The 21,607-nt window shown below is 36.3% G+C and overlaps 1 protein-coding gene across 5 annotated transcripts in view; it reads right to left on the reverse strand.

Annotated features, from left to right (window-relative positions):
- LOC408803 (tensin-1) overlaps positions 1–21,607 on the reverse strand; it is a 247,322-nt gene that overhangs the window by 124,665 nt on the left and 101,050 nt on the right. Inside the window, exon 1 of one of the 5 annotated variants that reach the window (XM_026440251.1) lies at positions 17,151–17,330. The exons of the other annotated variants lie outside the window; for them this stretch is intronic. The gene's annotated coding sequence lies outside the window, so the exon portion shown is untranslated. Of the gene's footprint in view, positions 1–17,150; positions 17,331–21,607 lie in introns of those variants that run through there. 5 annotated transcript variants of the gene reach the window in all.

The following is a 21,607-nucleotide window of genomic DNA, read 5'->3' on the forward strand; positions in this document are numbered from 1 at the left end:
GACGGTGAAAGGAGAGGATGAAGAAAGGAAGGAAGGAAGGAAGGAAGGAAGGAAGGAAGGAGAGGAAAGGCAGAGACTAAGAGAAAGGGTTTTCCATCGGTGGGATGAAAGGGAAGAGAGAGAGAAGTTTCCCGACTGCCTCTTTTACCTCTTTCTCCGTGTTCATCGTCGATGGCCGCGACGCGAAAGGTATATTCCGTCCTCTCTTCACGGCCATATTTCTGGGAAACAAGATTGAGCGTTTATAGTCAATTAAGGAGCCGTGTAGGTAATGCGCTTTGCTGCTCGTCGAAAGTGAAAGGAGAAAGCGAGGAGGGGGGGAAGAAATGGGAAAGGAAGAGAAGGAAAAATGAAGTGGCACCCGAGAAGAAGATGGTTTGATAAAATGGAATGTCCTTGGGAATTCAATCTTGAGCTCACTTCACGACGAGGATCGGCGATGATGGGTCTTCTCTCGGCCAGGAATATTTATATACATTTAACCGATCTGCTCCAAAGAGAAAAAAATAAAGGAACGTTAACGAGATACCCTTCAAACGTATAATCGTGTATTTCGTTTCAATTTCACGTCTAACTTGGACGAAAGCGAGATCATTTTCGAAGTGGAAATGTTATTTGGAAACGAATCTTCACAATTCGTATCGACGTAATAAATACAAAATCCCGGTAATAATAACAATGAAACGTGTATAACATCAGGGATAAAAGTCAATTATATCAAAGGATGGAAAGGGAATCGGTAATGATCTCTTTTATTACGAGGGCGATATTTCCTTCCATACCGAAAATCTACCGCCATCACCACCCCAAGGCCTGTATATTCTCATTTCTCGTTACACAATAGCCTTCATTATGAATTGACGAGAATGCCGCCGCGCAAATCTATAACGGACTGTTTGTTTGGGTGAAATTGGAGGAAAACATTGCGGTCCGGCCTAGCGGAGCCGTGGGCGATCCGCGTCAGCCGAGGCTTTTTCACGTGGACAAGCCCCCTTTTTCGAAGCTTTTGCGACAAAAATTCATCCCCCTGAAGGGGTCGCCGTGGACGGGTGAAACCAGCGCCAAAAAACCGCTACTTCGATTCGACGTATGTTTGGCGTGTCTGTCAACACGAATGGTGCGCGCCTTTTCGAACGTGCATTCTTTTGTACGGGTTTACGCTCGATAGTGCGAACATTTTTTTTTCTCTCTCTTCCTTTTTTCTCTCTTTTTTTTCTTCTCTCTCTTTTTTTTTTTTTAATTCTCGCATTGTACGTCATTTCAAGAAATGTTTGCCCTCCATCCCCCTCCCCCCCGATGGACAAAAAATTTTTCAGCTCGATTGAAATGTTGATGGAATTTTTTAAATGTGGAATTTTCATTGGAACGCGAACAATGCTTGTTTGACGCTCTGCCCACAGTTTTGTTAGATTCTAATAGAACGCTGTGAGGTAAATGAAAACGAAGTGTGTTTCAAACGCTTTTTCTTTCTTTTTTTTCTTTTTTTTTGTCTTCTCGTAAATGTGATAACTGTAAATTTGTACACATTTTTAGCCAAACTCGAAGGATAGAAGTTTTTAAATATTTAAAATGATGAAACAATTCCACGTATTATTTATCATTCTAGAAAATATAAATCGATTTAATTTTAAAAACGGAAGAATCGAAATTGCATAGCCTTCAACTTTGATCCAAATAATCCGAAATATAAAAATGAAAAAAGGACACGCACTTCTAGTCTCTTCGATTCCAGTTTTTTAATTAGACTCGAAATTCATTGCATAAACCTATCTTCGCGTCCTTGAAAAAGATCCCAGCCGCTCATCACTGTCCTGCTCGAGCTGAATGTAAATTTAGTCGAATTATTAACGTATATATAGACGCGAAATAAGTTTTCCAGGTATAATGTCAAACGCGATGCGATGTCCACCGACAATAAACCCTGACACGGTTCGTTTCTTTTCATTTTAATTAGAATTTTCAAGAATTCCACGATCCGCGCAACCAACCGGTGGAGGAGTTACGCGATACTTTTGTTTGAGTTGTCCGACCGGTCTTATTGAGGAACTTAACGCAATAATACCGGAATGTTCTCTGTCCGACCCTTCTGAAACTTGGTTAAATCTTTGTACTGAAAAGCGGCATCCTTTTAACAATAGATCTGTTTCCAACCTTTTTCCCCCCCTCTCTCGAAACTATAATTGAAATAAGTTAGCTGCGAAATATATGTATATATATATTTTTTTTTAATTATTAAAGAAACGATTATACAATTTATATTATAATTTTTATCGTTCGATTAAAATTTATTTCGAGGATTTTTCTTTGATCTTACTTGATCTCGTATCTTGATTTTCTATCTATTTATTAAGATAGGATAAATTAATTTCGCTCCCTTTGGACGCATTGCACAATTTGTCTCGTTGCACGTTAATAATTAGCAAGTTAATTACGACGTTGTTCGTCGCTCGTTTTCATTAGACGGATATAATGTCGTTAACGTTACGCCGTTTAATCGATGCAAAATGACGTTATCAAAAGCAATATTAATCCGATAATTGGTAATATTTGTCGCGGTCGTTATTAAACCGATAATTAAAATAAGAAATATGACGTATTTCATGAATTTATAATTACTTTAAATAATAATAACAGAACGTGTTTTTTTTTCATGGATCGTAATATGTTTCGAGCAATTTTAAGTATAAATAACAGAAAGACATCCGCGTGTCCACACGTGGATGATCGATGGGATTTATTAAAATCCCTGTAATAATTGGTTAATTAAAGTTAAAACTGAAATTTATGCACATTATGCACATCCGACTTTCAATGAAGGTTCGAGGCTAATGATCGGAAATCCGTGTTGCATTGTAACAGCGTAGAAAACATCGAGAGGATTTATGAATCCTTTAAAAAAGACAGGATAATGAAGGAGCTTTTAGCACTAGTTCACTATTCGAGCTCTGAAAAGCGGAGGACGTTTCTTTCATCCTGCGCTTCCTCTCTCGATACACTTTTGTATTCACAACACGAACTGTCCTTACGAACGTTTCCAAGCTGTTAAACAAAAAAGAGAACAAGTTTTAAAAACTTTATCCACCGATAACTAATCCCCTCTGAATTTAATTTTTTTGAAAACGAACGAATTTAATTACAAACAATCATCTCCTTCGTAAGATGAAACGTAAGAAGAAAGAAGAAGAATTATCGATGATAGAAACGTTTCTTTTTTTGTAAAAGAAGGAGAGGGAAAGAGATATGTTTTATTATTCAATTTTTTGGACATCGAAAGAGGATTCTTTCGTGGCGGCAATTTTTTAATTCTCCATTTTTTAATTCGAAAGATAAATCGAACGAGATTTTTTCGGCGAGGAAACGCGACACAATTGATGACGCCATGCGCTCAACAACAAAAATGGGAGCGCATGGCAGCGTTAAATAAAACATCATAATCGATCACACGGCGAAATACCTCTGGGTGGAGGGGAGAAAAAAATTAAAGAAAAATACAAAGAGGAGATTCCGACAGTGTTGGATGGGCCTTTAAATTTATGATCCGCGCTGCAAAGTACGATGATAGAAGACCAGTACTTAATGGTAACTCGCCAACTCGAACATTAGGATGATCAAAAAAATCTGTCCCTCCCCTACACTGTCTACACCTTCCCACCACCATCTCGATATCTCTCGTGTATCGCCTTGTCTTCGTCCCGCCCGGTTTTCAAAGAAAAGTGCTCTCTCCTCAAAAGGTTTGTCGAAGACGAGAGAGAAAGAATCACGGGGCGCGCATTATTTGTCATTTCCTGGCGATGTAAAAATCCCAGAAACTCCCCGACACCCTCTCCCAAGTGGAATTTCGCGGGAGAGAACTTGATTTACGATCGACGAGGAACACACTTCTTCCACGCTCGTCCTCCTCCTTTCTCTCCACGATCGTAAAATACTCGATACCCGAACAGGAAGGGGGATATCTCGTGAAAAGGATCGAAACGTTTTGGATTTTAAAACTTCTTGCCAGACGCTTTCGAAGGATATAATCATCTGATGACGTGATGACAAGGTTCTCTTAATTTTTTCTGATTCGAATATTTATTAAGAATCGTATTACGTTCGTTGGAATTGCGATTTTTATACTGTTTCCTCAATCAAGATTTTATTTCACATTCCACCAAACGTAAAGAGAAAGAATCTCAGATCAAATAATTCTTTATACTCTTTATATTTTATCGACGTTATCAACTTTTTTTTCTTTTCTTCCCTCGAACAACCACCGACGTCCCAATATTTCTTTGCCCAATAAACGATTCCAGATACCGATCTCGGATCAGATCGTAAGAGTAATGAGGGATGAATCAGAAGATGGTCTCACGCTATTAGAGAACTGTGGAGAGACAAGTGGAACAGAATGACCCATGGGAGCACTCTCGTGCCGACTAAATCGGGACCATCCGACGGATTATCAGAGATATACGAAGTTGAGCCGCTAACTTGTTCGCTCGAGTAATAAAGTGATCGAATAAAAACTCCCAATTTGAACGATGTAACACGTTCTATATATCTACGTATATATCTAAACTTCAAAATAAGAATACGTTATTATTAATATAATTTAAGCGAACAAAAATTAAAAAATTTCTTTTTGAAAATCATATCGAGTGAACAACAAAGAATTTGATCATCTATCTATCTATCTATTTAATTAAGCTTAATAATTATAATAAATAATCATATATACAATAATAATAATAATGAAATAAAAAAAATTATGAAATTCTTATCATAAGTTTTTCCTCGAGGAATTTCCTCGAACAAGGAGATAGATCTAAGAGTTATCGTTAGGTGTCGAATCAATTGAAACGATCGGAGCGAAAACGAGAGGCTGGTAGACATTTTCCAAGCGATGGGATCTTATCGAATTTGGGTCGGAAAAAAGTAACGAGAAATCTCGTACTATCGATCCTCTCGCATTTGTTGTCGGATCATTCACGATCCGACGTTTTTGGGTCGACTCTCTCCAATAAGTTATCGTCAACAATGCGCCGAGAGAAAGAAATCTTCGTATTCCTACGAATGCGATTCGTAGTTGATAAACTCGTGCCTCGATTTAAATACGATTTATCCGAATGCGTTCTCGTCTTTGACAATTTTCTCGAACTTGTCTCTACGAATGATTCGACGCTATCGGCTGAGAATGAAAATTCCAATATAATTTAAATAATGCATCGTTCCAAGACCTTTGTCATTAAATAACAATCGAGGGCCACACCTATGATAAATCTCGATATTTATCGTCGTAGGCGGGCAACGAATCGTTACGCTATGCTGACTTTCGTTATTGTTCGTCGTCGATAAATTTATTACAATTTATCCGTTCACGTAACGTTGTTGATCGTTTCTATTGTTATGTTAGATCGCGCGATTAAAATTATCCTACCACAATCGTGTGAAAATTTGATAATATTATAATTATAATCACGAATATGTTCACGAATCTATTTCCAATTTAATGAATCAATTATATAAACGTAGTTTAATCTGAAGCGAATTTTGTATAAAAATTGTTTTCTTTTTTAAATAACGCTAATATACAAATTTTGCAATAACAATATTTTCGATATTTCATTGATTTCTACTTTAAAATCGATAAAGAATTGCATAATTTTAAAAACTATTTATAAAAGGATTTAATTAAATTCCATAAAATTTTCTCCATTTCCAGATTTTTCGATTAATTAATTATCCGATCCCAATTTCGAGGAGAAAAGAATCTAACTCTGGTGGCGTTAATCAAGAATGGGCCTTTTTACGAGGGGTTATGAAGGGCGAAGAGGAGGAGGGGGGGGGGGATGGGAGGACTGGACTGGTGGATTCAGATACACGTCGATAAACGAAGGACGAAGGTGAAACGCCATCAGGGATGGTATGCCGGACGATAAAACGGGAAGGGATGATCGAGTGAGTGATCGATCCGAATAGAAAATGGAGGTTAGGGTATCTTCCGTTGCCTACAGCTAGATTAGATTGCCTACCCTCGATCGTCTTCGAAACTGGGGACAATATCCTTCCAGTTACAAGAAATCGTTTTTGTCAGTAGGTCTGGAGAGACTGCAACGAATCTCTAACAAATGTTCGAGGGAAGGAAAGAAAGAAAAAACGCGTTACAATGAAACCGAGGATCGTGAAATGAAAATCGTCGATGGAATTAGGAAAATTGAAATTTCTTCAAAATAAACCAAATATGATATATATATATTTATAATTATAAAGAGAGGTTTTTTTTTTTTTTTGGAGAGAATGGAACATTTGTTCTCTCGTAATTATCGAAATTAAAAAGTAAACTAGTAAAGGAAGAAGGAGCGAAGGGAAATTGAGATACAGTAAGGTATATCTTTATCGATCATCGAAATAATAAATATTATATTTGCGGACTGAGAATCCCCTTGGTAACTTGCTAACCTTAATTTCATCTTGTTGATAGAATTTCGCGTACCTGCCGTTTCCATTTCTACTGGGACTGATCAGGAAACGAGATATTCCCGGCTTGTATATCGGTAAATATGACGTTACCTTCTTAACTAGATTTCTGTGTACCTCGTACTGTATACCTCGAGTAATCATTGATTAAAGATATGAAAAAAAAAAAAGAAAAAGAAAAAGAGCTCAGCTTTACAAACCAAGCAAATTGATTCAACCTTAAACAATTAACATTACACAAATATTTAAGCAACAAACCTGTACATTTAATAATCGAATTTATGAATTAATTTCGAACATTTCGAAAAATAATCCATTTTCTTTTCCATTTTCTCCTTTTCTTCACCGACGTCTCCCATCCCATTATTAATAAATTCCTTAATTCCAAAAAAAGAACGACCTCGAAACCCTTGGCCCCCGTAATAATTCAAATTTCATGCAGAACGATGTAGCAAACGTGCAACCACGCGCGGAGCGCCATTAATCTCCTGGGTTGCTAAATAAAAGTTGGACAAAAAGAGGAGCATCGTTGGCACAACATAATTCGTCAGGCCGGTGGTTGCAAGCAGCAGGTTTAGTCGCTATTTGATTTACACCGTAGCAGGTACACGAAGGAGGAGGAGGAGGAGGAGGTGGTGGAGGGCGATTAACTGCGTCTACTTTATGGCAGCTTAACAGCCAATCAGTATGCGAATTGCGGTTTACCATTGATTCATTAAGTCACGGGGTTGTCGGGAATTTGCATAATCGTTCGAAGGAGGAAGCTAGAGATCCAGGCTGGCTACTGCAAACCTCCGCTCCCTTCCACCATCGGGGATCGCACGATTTCGCTCGCTACCAGTCACCCATCTTATGCTAATATACACGCTGCATCGCCGCAATGGCTTTTGATAGCGACAATGCCAACTTCCTGTATAAACAAAGCGAGCTGGATCGACTACGTGTACAGGGATCGGACAAGTTGAGAAACGGGCTGCTCGTGGTGAAAACGGGGGCCAACTGTAGTTAACTCTTTCATTTGTCGAATTCGATCATTTCGATCGACCAGATTTTTGGATATGTTGCACGGTTAATTATCGCGCTTTGCTCTGATTAAGCATCGTGCTGCATTTGATTAAAAAAAAATTCCGGTTTCTCGATGGAAAATTTTGTTTCACATGCTTTTCGAAATTTGCAAACCGTGGCAATCCAAATATTGCGATTCCATATTGAATTCAATCATGTATTTGTATTTGTATTTGATAGTAAAATGTTTCTCGATTTTGATGGAAAATTTTGTAATATATTTTATTATATTATTGTATACGTATATCAATTTTGTGTATATTCGGTATAAATTTAGTTTTTTCAGAGCTCGAAATTTTATTGAGTGAGGAATTTTTTTATTATCGATATTTTAATTGCAATGAATATTACGATCTTCGTTGTTAGGCAAAAGATTTTAGCTTTTTCAATTTTATTGGAAAATTGGTAAGATTCTGTGTTTTCTGGAATTCAAAATTTTGTTGTGTTACGAATGACAGAGATCATCGTTTAGAAGTCTCTTCCCGAGAAATTCATTATTTATAAATAAATTGGAAAATCGTCAAATATTGAAATTATAAATGATGATAAAAAAACATTTCAATCTCTCAATTTCGATAAAAAATTGGCAGGCATTTTAAATTTTTAAAAATTCGAAATTTCGTTTTGCAGGGATCTAAACGCGGTAGTTACCGCTTTGAAATATTAACTATGCACGCTTTTTACGTTGTGCAAAGTTTAGCATGAAAGTTCGTGACGAAGGTACAGTTTGAATTAATAAAGGGTAAACTTATGATGGCTTTACGAGTGACGTGCTCCTAAAATTTTAGGAAGGTAGACGTTACGGTGATATATTTAGCGAAATTCATTTAGACGTATCCTTGAAAAATGCACAAACGCAAAATATTTTATGATTACAAAAATTGTGAGACATTTCAGTCGTTTAAAACTTGTGAAATTGGAGTCTTAATGCATAATTAAATCGATCGTATCCAAAAAATTTATCAGGGAGCTATTTTGTGGTAATATTTCAATTTTTGTGCTCGATCATCAAATCATAAAAAAAAAAGAGAGAAAAGAAAAAATGGAAGAAAAACTTGGAAATATAATATAACTGCATAATCGTATTTGTTATTTAAATGTCGCAATGCTAACGTTTGACAATTTAATGTTTCGAAGATAAATTAGATAGAGATCCCGTGAAAATTTTATTTTCAATCCGGTTTTCAATCATTTTTATCATCTATGCGCGAAACAACAAATTTGCACGAGACGCGCGAGATACATACAGTGGATCAATTTTTTTCAATCTCTCATTTATTCTTCCATCCGTCATGGACGGAATAACGTATCTCCACGAAATATATATATATATAATGGATCGTTTCTCTTTTTTTATTACACGGTATCCTGTACAATTCGATTCGCATCATTTCATACGTTTATCGGTAAATTTCAATTTCTATTGGAAACGCATAATACGTTGATTATACGAAATTAATGTAAATGGATGTAAATTATACCAAGCCGGAACGATATTTCTAATTAATGATCCGATATAGCGTATAATTTCGTTCTTATAAATTTCGAGAAGTCGATAATTTTCGACGCAACTCGTAAAATTGATTTCGATCAAAAATAAAGGAAGAAGGGAAATAAGAAAAGGCCGTGTCCGATTTTTATTTTATCCCGTTTCTTTCTTTCTTTTTTTTTCATTTTTTTCATCATCGATTTTCGAAACGGAACGGAATTTTCATTCCGAAACATTCGATATCGATTCGAGCGAACTTATCGACACGGAAATTTGCCGATTTGATAATTTGCCGATTGTAAGCGAATAACGAACGTTCATTCGGGGTAATGGTAATCGTTCGAAAAAAAGAAAAGAAGGAAAAAAAGAAAAAAGAAAAAAAAAATCGACGCGTGTTTCCGCATCGTTGCGAAAAGCTTCGCCGATTGTTTCGCCAAATTGGAAAATGTTTGCGCGAAATTGAGCCGATGGAGAAGCGACCCGTTAACTGGTTCATAATGAATATTTGAACTGGCATGACAATTAACTTGTTGGATAATATAATGGGCAAAGGGAGGCGAAATGCGGAGGTTGCAATGCGCGCGCCGTGGCAATGATTTCACGTGGGTTTCGATGGGTTTTGTTTTGCGTATTTCCACGATGAAAAAAATCCCTCCCTCTCTCCCTCTCCCCTTCATCGAAATGAAATGAAAATTCGCGCCACGGTTTCTGCCTCTCTGCCCATTTTTTATCGCGCGAGAGAGAGAAAGAGAGAGAGAACAAGAGGCAATGGAATTGGGAATAATTACGATTTTTATCAATTTTTTAAAAAAATAAAATTTATTATTAAAATGTAGATAATAAAAATATAGATAATAAAATTCCTGATAAACCTGGAAGTTGAAAAAGGACGGACAGGGAGAAAAATATAAAAAGGATAAAAGGATAAATTCCAAATTTAAAAAAAATTTCAAATTTCACGAATCTAAATCTAAAAAAAAAAAACAGATTTTTCGATCCATATCCGTACTTTATATTCTATTATATACCGATATTTCGTCACAATAGAATGAAACGAAGGAGAAAAAAAGGGAGAAAAAGGGAGAGAAAGGGAACAAAGAAGGAAGGAATGGGAACAGAGGAAAAAACACGCATGGATAATCCGTGACAAGTTACACGAGATGTTTTGCATGATCCGGTAATCCGTGACGAACGAAAGAGAAGTGAACAAGAGGAGGAAAGTATATAAACGGTGGCTGTTTATCGAAACGTCATGCGCAGGCAGCCTATCAAAAGCAGAATCGCTCTCGGGAGCCTCCTCGTTCTCCCTCATTTCCACACACGCTTCATCTCTCCATACGCATACCCCATACAAACGTTTGTTTATAGTTAATACCGAAACGTATTTCTCTACCTCCTTTTATCATTTTTCGTCGATATTACCCACCAAGACTTTCACTCCCAAGGACTCGAGAACTCGTTCGCTTTAAACGATGCGTACTTGTGCATTATTCCACGTGCAACACTTGTTTCGTGACAAGTGTTATTCTCAAACTAGTGTCGAGGTTCATGAAGATGGTGAAATCATCGGTGATTTGGTTCAATAATTTTTAAATTATCAATCATGATCCTCTTAATTTAATTGTGACAATAAAAATTTTTTTACGTGGAGAAAGAGAGAGAGGGAGCTTTTAATTAATTTAAAATAGAGAGATGATAAATGAAGAAAATGACTTGAGAAATAGTTCTATTCTATTCTGATAATTTTTAAAGTTTCTCCTAAGTATAATAAGATTGTGGCAGACTGTTTAAATATTACTAAAGGGGATGACAAATCAAAAAATATTGGAAAATATTATTCCATGATAATATGTATATGTATATATTTATGATGTATCTCGACAATGAGAGGAAGAGAAACTGGATGTTGGATGATTCGGGGTGCAGATAACCGAAAATTTCAGGTCGAGTGGTGTCGGATACTCTGACACGTAGATACGTAGGAAACTGGTTGCCCACAACGATGACTTCGCTTATTCGATGTTCGATTCGAGATGAGTCACGTTCGTGACGTAAATCGTGGATTAGGTAACCTAATTATACGTTATTAAATATCCTTAATTCAGGTTTTTAATTAAACATTGAAACTGAGACAATCGGGAAATTTCTTTTAAATCGTTCAATATCGTTAAATATTTTTCAAAGGGTATTGAGAGATTTTACGTCATTTACGGGATTTAACGATTAATTCATCGATATTAATACTTTCATCGATATCATTTTTGTCAGAAATTCTGTATCTGAATAATATCATATATATTATTTTCCTCTTTTGTTTCAGCATCGATTATATTCTCATATTTCCAATGGCAAACATTTGTATAATTTTTTATTCTTTTTCAGGAACATTTCATGCACGTTTGGTTTCCCGTATCCCGTTGTTCCTGTTCCTGCGATATTAAATTTTTGTATTGTTCTGCATCTGGCAATAAAATCAAGCCGATGCTCTTTTAATATCTGTTTCATATTTATTAAAATTTTTAATATTGAGATTAACTTTCAAACTTGGAATAATTATATACAAATTCGTCGATTCCAGATGGAGAATAGTTTTTCATCTTGAAGAAATCAAAATTTAAAAAATATATACACGAATAATAATAATAATATATCGTGCATCGCGAAAAGAATCGTTTTAAACAAAGCCATTGTTTCGTATCTTGTCCGTTTCCAAAAAAAGATGTTGTTTCTTTCTAATTTTTTTTTTTTTTTTTTTTTTATTCCTCCTCCAGAGCAATCTACTTGTTTCACAGGCCAATGGTTACGAAACCAATCAGTGTAACCCGCTCGAATGGAAGGCTCGGCAGGTGCACAAAGAGCTGGTGCGCGAAAAACGAGCAAAATATTACGCGAATTCCGAAAACGCGGACAAAAAATGCCGTTAGATTTGCGTTATTTTCCGTGAAAAAGTATTTTTACCAAACCTACACGAACGATCTACAACGTTTAATTCAAGATTTATTCCGATTCCAATTTCGATTTCCTTCGATACACGACCATTTCTTCCGAATTTCGCAGCAAATAGGTGATATTCCTTAAGGTGGAAAAATTTAGTTTCATACCATGTTGACTATCCATATTTGCAAAATGTGTTTTTGACAAGCAGAATCCACCAAAACTGGAATTCGGTATTCTTCGGATACAATTCTCACTCAAAATTGTTCTCTTATCCATTTCTTTGCTTCTCATAAAATTTGATATATTAAATAAATTTTTCAAAAATTAAATTCGTCATATTATATCGCAATATAAAAGATTATTGGCTACGAAGTGATTGCAAAAAAACGTAATATTTTTAAGGATCACGATCCTCGCAAGGAAAAGCAAAGATAAAAATATTCCATTCCATAAAATATTCGCAAAATGTTTCGAGTTTTTAAAATATTATTCAACAAAATTCCCTTCGTTGATCGCAATACACCATCATACAGAAATAACATTTTCCTCAAATCTTCTCGAAGAAGACGGAGGAAAATATTTTCATATATTTCTTAAAATTTTTTAAAATTAAACTCTCCAATTAAATAATTACACATCGATTAAAATACGATATCGTGGCGAAATAATATTTTCCCAGATTTTCAATCCCGAAAGAAAAGTTACACTTGTCAGTAGTGGAAAATATCAGACGAAGGTAGGAATCAAGGTAGGGTGAACGGCCTAAACGCGAATGAAATGGATTCGTCAGAAGATAATAAAGCGCGATTGTTCCTGGATAGTCGTCGACTTAATTGATCGATCACCCGAATAGAAATCGCCCTTTCCACCGCGTGGCTCGTGGCCCTGAATAATTTAACGAAAACCTTTAACCGGTCCCCTGAATTTTCTCCTCGGGTTGGGTGAGGAAACGAGACCAGTCCAGGAATGTGATTCCGTAGGCAGGACCTTGGAAGGAGATTGAACGAGAGAACGCTCCGGTTGCATAGCGCAAATTGATGTCCTGACAGGGTTCTTGCATATTCGGCAAAATTGGCGGAGCTATTACGTACGATTAAACTGCCCCCCCGTTAATTGCGATTTTTCCCTCCCTCCCCTAGAATTTGATTAAGGAGCCACCGATTTCATGGCTTTCGTCGGTAATTTCGTTCCAAACTTTGGAATTAAGTCGTTCGAATGGTCTGTGCGCATTTCTTTTCATTTATTTCGTTGTAATAATCGTTTAAAATATATATATAAATCGAATCATTGATTAATATAGAAAAATATATAAAAATAAATTTCGACAATCTGTTAAATTACTTTTAATTGTTTCAAATATGCGAATTATATCTTATTATATAACAATCTTTATATTTTTAAAAACGATAATTTCAACAAGAAAATAGAAGATAGATTAAATTTGGTCTCTCGTTAATAAATATATAAATAAATTCAATGCGTTTCATCATTCGTCTTTTTGTAAGAATATTTTTGTTATTAATTTCTAAAAATTTCCAATCTCTTTTCTTGAGAACTAAACACGAATTACATTCACAGAGGAAAAAGAGAAACAAGATTCTTTAAGTTAAGTTCAATTTCGACTTATTTCGATTAATTCACAGGCATCAAAGATGGAAAATCTTCAAGGTTCACAAACGAGACGTTGAATTTCGATCGAAACGGTCGCTGCAACACGAGGGACGGTGGGGGTGCCAAGAGAAATTGCATCGATCTTTCTTTCGAAAGCGCGAGTTTTACGATCGATCGCAAGTTGGATTCGTCTCGCTTGGAAAATACCGCGACTTTTTCACCAATGTGTACACATACACACACATATATATATATATCTCTCGTATGTACATATGGAAGGGTTTATGACATCGCGGTGTAATATCGGGCGATATTTCCGTCACGTAAATTCGTAACGGCCGCTTCGATGGAGAGAATTCGATTGGAAAACGATGACCCAGAGTTGAAATGCGAATTCACGAATTCGAAGAAGCACGGCTGGAACACCGATCGTACGGTTTTAAACGCTATGATATTCCGCACGTGGAAGATCAAGCATATACTTGAGAATTTCTTCTACAATTTCTCTCTACAATTTTTAGTTACTCGTTTAATTTCGATAATTCGTATTAAAGTTGCTTGGACAAAGAATTATATAAGTATTTCAATAATCCAAATGATTTTATTGCAAATATTATTTGGAGGATTCAAAAATTTGTAAATTAAAACAATAAAGAGATTCTTGAATTCTAATTAACTTCTTCTTAAATCTAAATTTCCAAATAAAAATTCATAATATATATATTTGAATAGAATATTTGTGAGAATGATTTGCAGATAAGATAAAGAATGAATTCGAATTAAAAAACTTTTTAAACTGCTCGGTACACGCAGAAATGCATCATTTGAAGAAGAAACTCCTTTAACGCGTTAAAAGTCGGTTTAACGAGCTTGAGTTGCGATGTTCGCAAAATCTTGGCAACTTATTCAACGAGATTATCCAACGTGTTGATGATCTTGGTAACAGCGCAATTTGTCCCTCCCTCGCCTTCACTCGTAAGTATTAATTGAAACACTCGATTAAAACGCTAACTGCGTAACCCTGTTTTTGAAACTCACCGCTCACACCTCATCCCTTTGAAAATCTCGCTCGAGCTCTCGAGTGGAGAGAAGCTATATGCTAATGATAGACCCAGATTTCCGAATTAACGAGGCTGCCACGGGAGGGAGGAGAGGGGGAAAGCTTAAAATGGGAATTTATGACGAAGCAATATTCCGAGGCAGGGAAGTTTCTCAACCAACGAAAAACTTTCCTCCCAAACTTCCACCTTCTGTAAGTGAAACTTGAAACCTGCATAATTGACATGAAATTTTCTGGGAGAGGGGAGGAGTAGGGGTGAAAATTTTCACGAGTGTCTGGAGACGGCCGATCTCTCCGTTTCCGGAAAAATATAATATAAAATCTAACGGAACGATGAAGACGTGCATTGGTTGATGGTTGACGTGCGCGTATCGACGCCTCGCGTTACAAGAAATTTCAAAGCCGCTCCTTGACACCATTTTCGTTCGTTCGTTCGTTCGTTGAATTGCGGCGTAGCATGCAAGTTTTAATATCGATGCGCTTGAAACGAATATGGAGGAGAAAGAGAGGATTATTCTCGAAGAATGGTGAGGCGATATTTAAAAAAATTCTTAGGACGGTAGGTGGTAAAAGTATTTGGAAAAATTTAAATTTCTCCAATTAATTCCCTTTTTAAAAGATTCATAGAAAGTTTCGTATAAGTTCATCCCCTTTAAGATCGGCCGAGCGAACGTATCGAGCGTTATAAATAATTGTGTTTCTCTTTTCCTTTTCGCGATAATTCAAGAAAATTACACGATTCGTGTAATTGTGAATTTAATTTTGAACGGATATCGATACCGATTCGAAACATATCTAACTCGTTTTTATTCGATTATATAAATGTCACAGCGATGTATAATGGAGAATTTAATTCGATAGTGGCTCGATAAAATTGGACCGTTGGCAAAATCGCTGCTTTATATATATATATATATATCACATTGAACACAATCGAATATAACCTGACAGAAATGCTATTTATATAGATTCCTCGATCGAGCTTATTGATTGATGGAAATAAAATAAAAGCCGTTCAATTTCATTCTCAATTTTACCTTACATCCAATTTCCTTTCTCCCAGATAAAATAAATTTGCTTTTTTTTTTTTTTTTTACTTTACCAGAAACGAAATAAAATAATCTATTTACAAAGCTAAACGTCGAGTCGTTCTCACAATCAATCGTCATCCCCTCCCTCCTCCTCTCCTCTTTTTATTCATAAATTTTTATCGATACGTCGCACGCACGTGCACTGTCAGACAGTCTCTCTCTCGTGTCAATTAACTCCCACCATTGCCTGCAAAACGTTTCACCACCCCCTCCCCTCGCCCGCCCAATTTACTAAAAGCGATGAATTTTTACCATATACGCGGTATTACGCGGTTATTTACAAAATGCGAGCACACGAACGGTTTTTTCATCGTGGAAAATCGTGGAGAGACAGAGAGAGAGTCGATCGTCCATTCGTTGACCGATCATCGGGCGAAAGTAATGAATTTTTATCGAGCCTCTCGCCTATTTCACGAGGAGGAGGGAGAAGGGGAGGGGGAGTGGTGTCGAGAGACGCGGCCTTTTTCATCATCGTGAAATCATTAGCGGCGATTCACCAAGGCCGGTGCATTTTTTTCACGTGACGTAACCGGTTTGCAAAAGACGGGAGAGAGAACGTTTCGTCGCGGTTTAAAACGGAACCGCGTCCAAACGATTCATCCCCCATTCATTCCGCTCGGCGATACTTTTATTTTTTAATCGGGTTACTCAAACTAATTAATTCTCTCGGCTCTGTTGACGCGACACGGAGGAATCAAATCACGGGGGGGAAAGAATAAATAAATAAATAAATAAATAAATAAATAAATAAAAAGATTCGTTGACGTAGTGGCGAGTAGAAAAGTCGGTAATTTATGGAATACCGCGCGAATGTGCGTAAAACATCTTTTTTTTTTTTTTTTTTTTTAATCTGCTCGTCTGCTCAACGTCCTCTTGAATTTTTCAAAAACCGAACTGATCGAAACCGATTGATTGGCTTCGTTGTTCGTGGTCACGCGTATGTATTATATCGACTATGTTCTCGATTCTTTTTTTTTAAAAGTAATTTTGTTTCTTTTTTTTTTAAATGGGCATTAGGCACGATGTGCGCAAAAGTGCGACAAGCGGAGAGTTTAATTTAATCGTGAAGTGGTAATCGAATGATAATACTCAAATTGGAGAGTGAAAACGTGTTTGAGTGTTTTCGCTGATGACGATGTTACAGTTTCAAGAATATTAGGGGAATTCGATTAATTAATCAATCGATTAATCAACAAACTCGATTGCTTCGTTCCCCTATCGTTGCGTGCCAACATTTCTTGCGATTCACTCTTCTCGCGAAAACTTTAACAAGTTCAAACATTCGTCTCATGTATCGATAAATTTCACCTCTCTAAACGTGTCCAAATTCTTATCCAAAACACCACAATCGTCGATTATTTCCAATAATCTCTTCCCCCCTTCCCCTTCTTCTCGAAAAAAGAAAAAGAAAAAAAAAACATTCGAGACAATACCTTCTTACCTCGTGTTCGTTTACCCTTGCCTGTAAACACTCCACTCCTCTCTCACACTGACATCACGCGCGGAACTCTCACTTTCGCGAAACTTGGCGGAAAAATCCGTGGGGGAGAAGGTTAGGGAAACGCACCCTAATCGCGAACCGTGATACGCGAATGACTCGCCGGACGCGACTGACAGTACCGTGTTGTTCCACGTGGGCTCCAACCACCCCGTGAGACCTACACAGTCACGTGACAGATGGTGGACACGAGTGTGAGGCACACCGACGAGCACGGGAAGGGTGGGGGCTGCGATCATGCGCAATGGCCGCCTCCTCAGATTCGAATTTTCACCTCTTCTTCCCTCCTTCTTTTTCCCCGTTGAACGCGTAATTAGCGGCATTTCGTCGCCCTATAATCGGTTATGGTATGCAATCGCCTAACTGGTTGATGCTTTCGTTTCCATTCCCATGTTCCTTGTTCTCGATGAAAAGAACGTGGCTCGATCATCGAGAAAGGGTCGTGTAAGCTATTTGATAGCTCGTATCGTGATTGATTATTTGGATGTCGTTTGGAATTGTAAGTTAAGTTATACGTTTGCATTATTTTTATAACGACAGATCTCTTTATTCCATTTCAATTTTCTCTGAATCGATAACCAGGGAGAAATTTTATTAGAAAATAAAAATAATCGATAAAATTGTTGTATTTCATAAAACGTGACGGATTCGATGAAAAAGAACATTTTATCGCTTCGTATTATTATATTGTTGTGAATTATAGTCTTCTTCTTCTCTCTTTTTTTTTTTTTTTTCAATAGCATATAACGAGGTCTGGCGGTGACAGTTTCGAAATGAAATATCGAACAATGAAAAATGTTGCACAGATATACATCAATACATAAATACGTCGAACCTGATAAATCAGATTTTTGAAAAATGGGGGAAACACGGAGGATTGTTCGTATCCAAACATTCAATTCGCATTTCAGAACTAAGCAGAAATTAACTATACGATGAACGACGAGCATTATATTGTTACATCATAGAGAGATAACATTGATCGGCTGTTTCTCAACAATTGATTACGCTGCAATCAATTCTTCTCTCGATACGCTCTCGAAGGCATTTCCATCTGGTTGATAACGATCGTGAAACGACGAAGGAACGACGTCAGAAACAGAATCGATCGGCTTAATCAGGAAATTAATCTCCTGTTCCCAGCCTAAACGTTTCTAAACGTTTCGACGGTTTGACGATTTTCGTTAGCCGCAAATTACGCGAACAACCACCATCTTAGAACTAGACCGGCCGTGATTTATGCTCGACGAAGATCCTTGATAATAAAATTCTAATTAAGTCCCGCCTCCATTCTGTACCGTTTCCACGATAATTCGATTAATTAGAATTCTGTATATACCTTATCCCAGGTATATTCGAAAATATATGTAGGTATGTTCTCATTTTCTCGCGAGCTGTGAGCGAAAGTAATTTCCAGTCGGTATGTTGTCAATTATGGAAATTTATGACGTAAATAATAACGGTTCGAAACGATAGAACGCAATGATTCGTGGAAGATATATAACGCATATATGTGGATATTTCGTTTCGCGGAACAGAACATTTATAGATTAAAAAAAAATTTCACTCTCAACGCAACAAATATATATATATGTACATATATGTACGTATGTATGAGGCAACGGGTGGGAAACGGCCGCGCGGTACATTCGACCCTCGATCGATGCCAATTTAATGAATGAAACGTAATAGAATTCTTCGATACTTCGATAAAATGCAATTTGTGTCCAGATTATATGGTAAACTGGCCGCGCTCAATGCAAATTTCAAGCGACAAGAGAGATTTATTTTCCCTCCTTTCTTCTCGATATGAAAAGTAATTATTAAATTTACTCTAGCCCATCATTTCTCGTAATCACAGTCGATAATCCATTCTCTATCAAACTTCGCATCTTGCATTTTCAATCGTATCTCATATCAATCCATTGATATAAAAAAAAAAGAAAAAAGGAAATTCTGGAGATCGTGGAAATTTTTCAGCAATTTGATTCAATAGGTCGCTGCTTGATCGAAAAATTACTCTAACAAAGCTTTCCACTCGATTAAATCGACTATCATTTTAATCCTAAAGATATTTGGAATTAAATCATTTAAAAAATATGAAATTAAATAAATCCGAACGAATCGTTACAAATTTCTCAGCGATTTGATTTAGCAATAGATTGGCTGTTTGATTGAAAAATACTCTGGCAATTACTCTAACAAAGCTCTGCATTCGATTAAATGACCATTATTTTAATCCTAAAGATATTTAAAATTAAATCACAAATCACAAAAATTAAATGAACATTATTTTAAAAAATATAAAATTAAATAAATCTGAACGAAAAAGATCGTTACAAATTTCTCAGCGATTTGATTTAGCAGGAGATCGCTGCTTTATCGAAAAATACTCTGGTAATTACTCTAACAAAGCTTTGCACTCGATTAAATGATCGACCATTATTTTAATCCTAAAGATATTTAAAATTAAATCACTTAAAATATAAAATTAAATAAATTCGAACGAAAAGGATTGTTACAAATATCTCAGCGAGCAGTAGATTGGCTGCTTGATCGAAATATACTCTGGTGATTAACAAAGCTTTACATTCGATTAAATGATCGACCATTATTTTAATCCTAAAGATATTTAGAATTAAATCACTTAAAATATAAAATTAAATAAATTCGAATGAAAAGGATTGTTACAAATATCTCAGCAAGCAGTAGATTGGCTGCTTGATCGAAAAATACTCTGGCAATTAATAAAGCTTTCGATTAAATGATCGACCATTATTTTAATCCTAAAGATATTTAGAATTAAATCACTTAAAATATAAAATTAAATAAATTCGAATGAAAAGGATTGTTACAAATATCTCAGCAAGTAGTAGATTGGCTGCTTGATCGAAAAATACTCTGGCAATTAACAAAGCTTTACATTCGATTAAATGATCGACCATTATTTTAATCCTAAAGATATTTAGAATTAAATCACTTAAAATATAAAATTAAATAAATTCGAATGAAAAGGATTGTTACAAATATCTCAGCAAGTAGTAGATTGGCTGCTTGATCGAAAAATACTCTGGCAATTAACAAAGCTTTACATTCGATTAAATGATCGACCATTATTTTAATCCTAAAGATATTTAGAATTAAATCACTTAAAATATAAAATTAAATAAATTCGAATGAAAAGGATTGTTACAAATATCTCAGCAAGCAGTAGATTGGCTGCTTGATCGAAAAATACTCTGGCAATTAACAAAGCTTTACATTCGATTAAATGATCGACCATTATTTTAATCCTAAAGATATTTAGAATTAAATCACTTAAAATATAAAATTAAATAAATTCGAATGAAAAGGATTGTTACAAATATCTCAGCAAGCAGTAGATTGGCTGCTTGATCGAAAAATACTCTGGCAATTAATAAAGCTTTCGATTAAATGATCGACCATTATTTTAATCCTAAAGATATTTAGAATTAAATCACTAAAAAAATATAAAATTAAATAAATCCGATCGAAAAGGATCGTTACAAATATCTCAGCTAGCAGCAGATTGGCTGGTTGATCGAAAAATACTTTGGCAATTACTCTAACAAAGCTTTGCACTCGATTGAATGATCGAACGTTGCACCAAGTCCCGAAACAAGGTATCCGAAAGGCGGTTGTAACGCGTGTGTCGGTGTTTCAGAGGGTTCCACGGGAAGTCGCTAATTATCGAGGTTTGTCTGAGTCGTCGCAGCGGCTATCGGCCCGTTTCTTTTTACCTTGAGCCTAACCTCCTCCTCCTCCTCCTCCTCCCTCCACCCTCTCCCCTCCTTGTTCGACTATCCGCGCCCTTTTGCGGATCTCCGCATTCAGAGCGGCTACGCGAAACGAGAAAGGCCCCGGTTTCTGTCTCAAGCGTGTTAATTAGACGCGCCTTTGTTTCCTCGGAAGGAAGCCGAACGGTGCAAATATGAACGATGAAGCGACCCTTGAAATTTTGTCTCTCGCTTCGGTATCGCGGCCGCCGACGAGCGAATTATTTATGCCGTGGGATTGTACGGAGGTTTCATAAGGGGAATCCTGTCGGTGCTTTTCGATGTTGTTCGAGACTCGATTCTGCGAGGCGAGACGTCACGATACTTTTGCCATTTTATTTCGAAATTTTTTTTACGACACTTCATTACTACGATCGATCTGCTATTAGATAAAACGATTATAAATCGAGAATTTAATGGAAGTGAAAGTGTGGAATAATTAGATTGGGTTCTTTTAGTTTAGCTGGTTTAGAAAAAAGTGATGTCTCGAATAAAACGATTGATGATACATTAATTGGAAAAAGAAGAAAAGAAAAAGATTGGATTAATTCGTTCGATTAATTCGCGCGCGATTTTTTGTTTCGCGTGGGTACATACACGTTA

This window comes from Apis mellifera, linkage group LG4 (assembly GCF_003254395.2).
Source record: "Apis mellifera strain DH4 linkage group LG4, Amel_HAv3.1, whole genome shotgun sequence".
In the NCBI taxonomy this organism is placed as follows: domain Eukaryota; kingdom Metazoa; phylum Arthropoda; class Insecta; order Hymenoptera; family Apidae; genus Apis; species Apis mellifera.